We start from the raw sequence: 9471 nt of genomic DNA, 5'->3' as shown, positions 1-9471 counted from the left end.
ACGGATCATAATAAGGTACATGTTGATCAGGCTGATGTTGTTGTTCCTGTTTTGGTTCTTCTTCGGGTTCTGGCTCGTATTGCGGCTCATATTCTGGTTCAGGTTCTTGTTGTGGTTGTCTAGATGATGATGAAGCACCAGCAGTATCGGTTTTCTGCAAAACACATTAAACACAAAATTTGTGCATCCAAATATGCATTAGTGTTAGCAAAATAACAACTTAAATTAACCACAATAACATGTTCAATCAAAATTAAACTTATACACATTTTCACATTTTTTTTACATTTCTACACTTTTTCAAATAAGCACATATGAAAATGTATACAAAGTTCATAAGCATTTAACTCAAATAACATGTTAAAATAGTCATTACTAACAATCAAACAAGTCTCAAATGGCAATTATATCAAATTAATCAAGTTCATGAATTTTAGACTTAAAAAGTCTACTTTAATCACCAAAAATTATGTTTAGGATCAATGTTTGGATCATTTAGCTACCTAAACATGTTACATTACTTAATTTAGCAATAATTCATGACAAAAATCGGCCATAACCTGTTTATATCAAAAAGCCCCAAAATGCTCAAGAACACAAAGCCTAGATTTCTAAAATTTTTGAAGTTTTTGGCTTCAAATCATGTTAAATAGCATCAATCTAGGTTATACATACAAAAAATACTAACAATTTAACACTAATTACACTAGAAATTAACAAAATTGCATTAGGTAAAATATTGGTAATTATCACAAAAACTAGAAATTTTAAGAGTTTAGGGGTGTAATTTTTACCTTTTTGTTGAAGAATCCGAACCTAGGCATGATTAGAGCAAGAAATTTGACGAATTATGGTGAAATTTGGTGAATTTTGGTGAGGATTTGAGTGTGTTTTCGTATGTGTTGTGTGTATGTTTGTGGGGAGACAGAACAGCTCGCTGGAGTTTAAGTTCCTGACCTGATTTTGGCCACCATGCGATCGCATGGCTTTACAGGCCAAATCCCATGCGATCGGATGGTGTCTGGTAATTTTTTTTTATTTATATATAAAAACCTTATAATTTCTAAAACATAAATTAATAATATTTTAAAATTTTGTCTCTTTTTAGCAGTAAGGGTGTTTCGGATCGTTGTCCTAGTCCGTCCCTCGACAAAATTTTAAAATTTGTCAATTCAAAGCTCAGTTTTAAAAGCAAAGATTTTTGGGGTTTTTAAATATTTTTGGCATACTTTAATTCAATAAGGCTAAAAATAATGATAATAAAAGTTCTCGCCCCTCCCTTGGGTAAAGCAATTTCGGTTCAATGACCTAGTTTTCAACTTACGACGAATTTTAAAAATCATATTTTTAACTTATCGAAATAATGTAAATTTTTGTTTTTAAATTCACACCAAACTTAAATTTAAAATGCATAAAATTAAAAATTCATATTAATAAAATTGAAAATTCACACCAAACTTTTATTATATTTTTGTTTTTATACAACAAACTTATATTAAAAATATTAATTTTTCAAATATTTACAATTTTAAATATATTAATTTTAAAAGGTTTACAATATTAATTTAATATTAATTTTAAAAACAAAGTAAAAATAAAATTAAAAATCTTTTTGGTATTTTATCCCACTTTAATCAATCAAATATTATCAAAAATATACGCCCCTCTTTTCGGTAAAGTAATTTCGGCTATTTTACCTAGTTTTACTCCTGACGAATTTCTGAAATATTATGGGTTGATTGATTAAAGATATTTATACCTTAAGAATAAATGGTAAATTTCGCAGTGATGTAATAAATTTTTGTATGATATCAATAATTTCGGTCACAAAACCTAATTTTATTAAATACCAATTTAATACTTTATAGCGAACGATTTAGCGTTTATTATCAAAAGGTTAAAAATAAAAATAAAAATAAAAACTGAAAACTGTACAAACTTACCTGTGAAATAGAATTCTTAGTGACCTGCTTTAGCCCACTCATAAGATAGTCGGACTAATTGGTTTTCCATAGCTACATAGGCATAACCTTGAGCATTCAACATTTTTTCTTCGAAACATATGAACGGTCCATCTCTGCATAAAGTAACGAATTCGGTATTGGAATATGTCTGATTCGTCGAGCATTTTCCTTCGTGTGACCATTTTCCGTATTTGTGACATCTTTCAAGGTGTCGTGCTCTTCTTTTCGCTGCTGATTTTGATTTTCCTTTACCAAACTGTAACTTATTATTTTCGTTCCTGGATTCTTTTCTTACTCCGTCCAATTTACCTCTGATTAATGATACTATTTCACTTGGAAGGGTGTCATTATTACGTTTAGTGATTAAAGCATGTAGCATTAGACCATGGTTTAATTCACAGGAAGTCTTCATCTCGTAAAACCTAAAAAAATAAAAATTCAGAATGGGGGAAGAAGACTAGTTCTTTAGGGTCTGCTAGGGAAAGACCATTCGGATTCCATTCTTGAGAACTACACGAAAACAGAAAATCTAACTCTAACAGAAATATATATTACCCTAAAAAGATTCGAACCTCCCCACAATTAGTTGAAATTGTGATTAACGTTATTTTCAATTGGATCATCAACAACTTGAATATCTTTGACTTTTACTTCAATCCATTTGTTGATTTCCTTCGTCACTTTCACAAATTCAACTAACATTGCCTTTTCTTTTGGCGATAAATTGGATACTAATCGGTTACATAATTTAAAGTTTCCCTTAATCTTAGCATCGTGAATCCGTTTATAAAGTTTCTTCATTGAACTGTTAAAAACGGGTTCATCTAATTTCGTATCATCAACGGGGTTCTTTGTGATTGGATCATCATTAAGTGTTTCTTCATCTTCCTCACACTTATGCTTTTTTATTGGTTTAACAGTTTTGGTTGGTGGAGATCTAAACTTTCGGTTCACAAAGGTGATCGATTTATCACCATCCCTAAGTGTCATTCTACCTTCTCTTACATCAATGAATACCTCGGTGGTTGCTAAAAATGGGCGACCTAAAATTAGAGGAATATCAAGGTTTTCCTCCATATTAATCACTATGAAGTTTGCAACAAAGGTCAAACTTCCCACGTTAACAAGTAAATTATTTGCTATTCCAATCGGGTGTTTAATGGTTAGGTCAAATGATTGAACACCTATTTTGGTTGGTTTTAATTTACCCATACCTAATCTTTTGTATAAGGAAAGAGGCATAATATTTGAACTTGCTCCTAAATCTGCTAGTCCATTATATACAGCACCATCATTAAGCAAGCAAGAAATGATAAATTCACCCGGGTCTCCTGCTTTAGTAGGTCGAGTTGGTTTATAAACCTTTTTCGGGTGTTCTTTTCTTGGTTCTTTCACTTCTATTTGAAATTCTTGTTCACATTTTTCTTCGTTTCTTGGAATGGGAGGTTTGTATAAGAATTCTTCTTCATCACTCAAATTTGAATCCTCCCTATTTTCCAATTTTGATTTTTCATATATTGTTGATAACATATTTATGTTTTCATTTTGAGGGTTTTCTTGGGTGGTGAAATTATGATTGACTTCATTGTCAACTTCCATCGGACCATGTATGTAATGTTTAACTCTGTGACCATTAACTTTAAAATCAATTCCATTTGAATTTATCAACTCTATTGTTCCGTATGGGAAAACTCTTTTGACTATAAATGGTCCAGACCATCTTGATTTCAATTTTCCAGGAAATAGCTTGAATCGTGAATTGAAAAGAAGAACTTTGTCTCCTTTTTTAAATTCTTTTGAACTTCTGATTCTTTTATCATGCCATTTCTTCGTTCTTTCTTTATAGATTAACGAATTTTCGTATGCTTCATGTCTTAATTCTTCTAATTCATTTAGTTGACTTAATCGTAGACGTCCGGCTTTATGTAAATCAAGATTACATGTCTTCAAAGCCCAAAATGCTTTGCGTTCAATCAATTTCTACTGGAAGATGACATGCTTTTCCGTAAACGAGTCTAAAAGGTGTGGTTCCAATTGGAGTTTTGTAGGCTGTTCTAAAAGCCCAGAGTGCATCCTCCAATTTCATGGACCATTCCTTCGAATTTGATCCTACGGTTTTCTCTAGAATACGTTTTAAAGATCGGTTGGTATTTTCAACTTGTCCACTTGTCTGTGGATGATATGCGATGGAGATTTTATGAGTTACTCCATATCTTTTGAGAACTTTCTCAAGTTGATTATTACAAAAATGAGTACCCCGATCACTTATTAAAGCTTTCGGTGTTCCAAACCTTGCAAAAAGACGTTTTAAAAAGTTGACTACAACTCGTGCATCGTTAGTTGGGAGAGCTTGTGCTTCCACCCATTTAGATACATAATCAATGGCAACGAGAATGTAGAGATTATTATGAGATTTTGGAAATGGACCCATAAAGTCAATACCCCAAATGTCAAATACTTCACATACTTGAATGACATTTTGTGGCATTTCATCACGTTGACTTATTTTTCCGGCCCTTTGACAAGTATCACAGGATTTTCAAAGAAGGTGTGCGTCTTTGAAAATTGTAGGCCAATAGAATCCAGCATCATAAACTTTTCTTGCTGTGAGTTGAGGCCCATAATGCCCTCCTGTTGGTCCTATGTGATAATGGTTTAAGATTTGACTAGCTTCATCTCCGAATACACAGCGGCGTATTATTCCATCGAGACAACTTTTAAACAAATGTGGATCTTCCCAGAAATAGTGTTTTATATCACTAAAGAATTTCTTTCGTTTTTGGTACGACCATCCTTTTTCAAGGAATCCACATACTAAATAGTTTGCATAGTCTGCAAACCATGGAATTTCATTATAATCTATCTTCAATAGATATTCATCAGGAAAGTTTTCTTGTATGGCCGATTCATTCAGAACTTCTAATTCGGGATTTTCAAGACGAGAAAGATGATCAGCGGCGAGATTTTATGCTCCCTTTTTATCTCGGATTTCAATATCGAACTCTTGTAAGAGTAAGATCCAACGGATTAATCGTGGCTTGGCATCTTGTTTTGAAAAAAGGTATCTAAGAGCAGAATGGTCGGTATAGACCACCGTTTTTGCTAGAACGAGATATGATCGAAATTTGTCAAAAGCAAAGACAATAGCAAGGAGTTCTTTTTCAGTAGTTGTATAGTTCGTTTGTGCTCCTTGTAACGTCTTACTAGTATAATAAATAGGTTGAAACCGTTTTTCAATCCTTTGTCCTAAAACGGCTCCCATTGCAAAATCACTTGCATCGTACATTAGTTCAAACGGTAGATTCTAATTTGGAGTTATCATGATCGGTGCATTAGTGAGTTTTTCTTTAAGAATATTAAAAGATTTGATACATTCATCAGAAAGGATAAATGGAGCATCCTTTTCTAGGAGTTTATTCATAGGAGTGGCAATTTTAGAAAAATCTTTTATGAAACGTCGGTAAAAACCGGCATGCCCTTGAAAACTCCTAACTCCTCTAACATTGGTGGGATGTGGAAGTTTAGAAATTACATCTACTTTAGCTCTATCCACTTCAATTCCTTCCTTTGAAATTTTATGACCAAGAACGATGCCTTCTTTAACCATGAAATGGCATTTCTCCCAATTAAGAACTAGATTTAATTGTTCGCATCTAATAAGCATTCGTTCAAGATTAACTAGACATGTTTCAAAAGTATCACCGAAGACTGAAAAGTCATCCATGAAAACTTCCATGCATTCTTCTATCATGTCATGAAAAATCGCCATCATGCACCTTTGAAAGGTTGCAGGGGCGTTGCAAAGTCCAAATGGCATGCGTTTGTAAGCAAAAGTACCATAAGGGCACGTGAATGTGGTTTTCTCTTGCTCCTCGGGTGCTATTGGAATTTGAAAGTATCCGAAAAAAACATCAAGAAAACAATAGTAACTGTTTCCGGCTAATCTTTCCAACATTTGATCAATGAAAGGTAAAGGAAAGTGATCTTTTCTGGTGGCGTCATTTAATTTTCTATAATCTATACAAACACGCCATCCTGTTACAGTCCTAGTAGGAATAAGCTCATTTTTCTCATTTGTGATGACAGTCATGCCACCCTTCTTAGGTACGCATTGAACTGGGCTTACCCATGGATTATCAGAGATTGGATAAATTAAACCTGCATCAAGCAGTTTAATAATTTCTTTCTTAACAACATCTTGCATATTAGGATTTAGTCTTCGTTGGCGTTGCACATACGTTTTATGACCTTCTTCCATAAGGATTTTATGTGTGCAATACGAAGGACTTATTCCTTTAATATCATGAATCTTCCATGCAATAGCTGGTTTATGAGCTTTCAACACAGAAATGAGTTGAGATTTTTCATTTTTAGTAAGAGAAGACGATATTATTACAGGTAATTCAGACTCACCATGTAAATAAGCGTATTCCAAATGGTTTGGAAGTGGCTTTAACTCTAATGTCGGTGGTTCTTCTATCGATGATTTATATCGATATCTGTCTTCTTCTTTTATCATTTGAATTTCTTATGTTGTTGGTTCATATCCATTAGCCATAAGTGTAGCTATCATTTCAGTTTCATCAATTGGTTCAGTTCCTTCTCCTAAAGAACATTCTCCTGTTCCTTGTAATTCTGGAAATTCTTCTAACAATTCTGCATGTGATTCTATAGATTGAATTTAATAACATGTATCATCTGCAGATTGCGGTTGTTGCATGGCTCTATCAACTGAAAAGGTAACACTCTCGTCCTCTATACTTAGGGTCAGTTTCTTACCAAACACGTCTATTATTGCTTTTGCCGTGTTTAAGAATGGTCTTCCTAATATAAGAGGAACTTGAGAATCTTCTTCCATGTCCAGAATAACAAAATCTACTGGAAATACTAAAGTACCAACTTTAACTAGCATGTTCTCCATTATCCCTCTAGGATATTTTACTGATCTATTGGCTAATTGTATATTTATTCGTGTTGGTTTTAATTCTCCAAGGTCTAGTTTAGTGTATAATGAATACGGCATTAAATTTATACTAGAACCTAAATCTGCCAATGCTTCTATTGAACTAAGACTACCCAGAAAACATGGAATTGTGAAACTTCCTATATCTGATAATTTTTCTGGTATCTTATTCAACAGCACTGCTGAACAGTTTGCATTCATAGTAACAGCCGAGAGTTCTTCCATTTTCTTTCTATTTGTGATTAAATCTTTCAAGAATTTAGCATATCTAGGCATTCCTGAAATCACATCAATGAAAGGAAGATTTACATTTATTTGTTTAAACATATCCAAGAATTTGGATTGCTCGGCTTCAAGTCTCTCTTTTCTCATTTTACTCGGGTAAGGAAGTGGTGGTTGGTATGGTTTAACATAAGGTTTAGCCTTAACTGTGTTATCTTCATTAACCTTTTCAACTACCGGTTCTTTTTCCTTATCTTGATCAGATTGTGGTTCTTGTGGAGTAGGAATAGCTTCATCAGAAATTTCAGGTATTTCAGGTGGTTTAAGTGTAATACCACTTCTTGTGGTAATGGCTTTAGCTGTTTCATTCCGGGAGTTAGCATTTGTATCACTAGGTAGACTTCCTGGTTTTCTTTCACCTATCAACCTTGCTAGGTTGCTCACTTCTTGTTCCAGATTTTGAATAGAAGCTTGTTGATTTCTAAATGCTTGAGCATTTTGTTCATTGGTTTGTTTCTGAGATGTGAAAAACTGTGTTTAAGATTCAACTAGCTTCGACATCATATCTTCTAAATTTGGCTTTTTATCATCGGTTTGTGGTGGTTTGTTTTGAAAAATAGGTCTTTGCTGATTGTAAGTATTATTGGATACTTGTTGATTACTTGGACCTTGTTGGTTGTTGTATGGAACATTTCGGTTATAATTCTGATTTTGATTGTAGATTGGTCTTGGCGGTTGATAATTATTCTGATAATTATTTCTAGGCCTTTGGTTTATGTAGGAAACATTCTCTCTTTGTTCCATTGTTAGTTCAATACCGAGACAATCTTTTATTAAATGTGGTCCTCCACAAAGCTCACAACTAATTCGTATTGATTGAATATTCTTAGTCATCTTTTCCATTCGTCTCTCGACAGCATCTATCTTTGCGGAAATGGAATCTAAGTCATGGCTAGAATCGGCTCTAGCCGCTTTAGATGATCTAACGATATCTTTTTCTTGGTGCCACTCATGTGAGTGGGAAGCAGTGTTATCAATAATTTTGTAAGCATCAGTTGCGGTTTTCTTCATAATGGAACCACCAGCTGCTATATCGATGTCTTTTCTTGTAGTGATGTCGCATCCTTGGTAGAATATTTGTACTATTTGACAGGTGTCTAAACCATGTTGCGGACATCCTCTTAATAACTTTCCAAATCTTGTCCATGCTTCATATAGAGTTTCATTTGGCTTCTGTGTGAACGTAACAATTTCTCCTTGAAGTCTCACGGATTTAGATGCCGGAAACAATTGTTTAAGAAAATTTTCAACTAAAACATCCCATGTATCAATCGCCCCTTCAGGTAACGATTCTAACCAATCTTTGGCTTCTCCCTTTAAAGTCCAGGGAAATAACATGAGATATATCTGTTCATCCTCAACTTCTCGAATTTTAAATAGAGTACAGATCCTATTAAAGGTACGAAGATGTTCATTTGAATCTTCCTTCAGCGCACCACTAAATTGGCATTGATTTGTTACCATGTGTAGGATTTGTCCTTTGATTTCATAATCTGGCGCATTAATGTCTGGTTGAGTAATTGCGTGACCTTGGCCAGTGCGTTTAGCTCTCATTCGGTCTTCCATACTTAGAGGTTCCAGATTTTCCATGATTGGAATGGTTGATTCTGAATTACTAGAGGATTCTGATTTAATGGTTGGTTCCTCGACAATCTCTGTTTGAATGATTGGTGGTTCCGGAGGAAAGATTAATGGTTCAGGATCTCTGAATTGTCCCTGAATATTCTCCGAATTCTCAATTGTGAGGTCGGGTTCAAAAAATGGATTATCGGAAATTTGAATTGGAGTACTTGGCCGACTAGATGACGATTCTAAAGAAAAATCAACGGCGACAATATTTGCGAGATGTCTTGATCGAGTTACAGGTGGTGAACGTACAAAAGGTGGTGAACGTTTTGCTCGGTGCATTCACTGAATATCCTATTAGTTATAAAAATAAGAAAAATTATATAAGTTATCAAATTAATAGACTTTTCTGATTTTGCCCACGTTTCGAATAGCCAAAAGATGCAGCAGAGGGGCAGGATTCGTTTGGTCTCAATATAATTGAGTACTGTTTGGCTCCAATAACCCGGTCCACATACAAATCCAACTATTACTACAAACCAGAAAATTTTGATGTCTATCAATTTAACCACTTAAAATAATTTTTCGTTGAAATTTAAAGAAATTTTAGAGAAGAAATATAAAATTCTATGTCCTAAAAACTAGAATGTCGAGAATTAAGAAAGAAAAAGAGTGCGTTGAAAAACGTCGAAAAAT

At 33.9% G+C, this 9471-nt stretch overlaps 1 non-coding gene across 1 annotated transcript; it reads left to right on the top strand.

Annotated features, from left to right (window-relative positions):
* The first annotated feature begins 8308 nt into the window (after positions 1-8308).
* Positions 8309-8415, top strand: LOC139851190 (small nucleolar RNA R71). Its single transcript, XR_011760546.1, has one exon. It is a non-coding gene; the product is annotated as a small nucleolar RNA R71 (small nucleolar RNA).
* The last annotated feature ends 1056 nt before the right edge of the window (positions 8416-9471 follow it).

The sequence above is a fragment of the Rutidosis leptorrhynchoides genome, chromosome 5 (genome assembly GCF_046630445.1).
Source record: "Rutidosis leptorrhynchoides isolate AG116_Rl617_1_P2 chromosome 5, CSIRO_AGI_Rlap_v1, whole genome shotgun sequence".
Lineage (NCBI taxonomy): Eukaryota > Viridiplantae > Streptophyta > Magnoliopsida > Asterales > Asteraceae > Rutidosis > Rutidosis leptorrhynchoides.
Note: the sequence above shows the minus strand (reverse complement) of the source record. Positions and strands in the feature narration are given on the sequence as shown.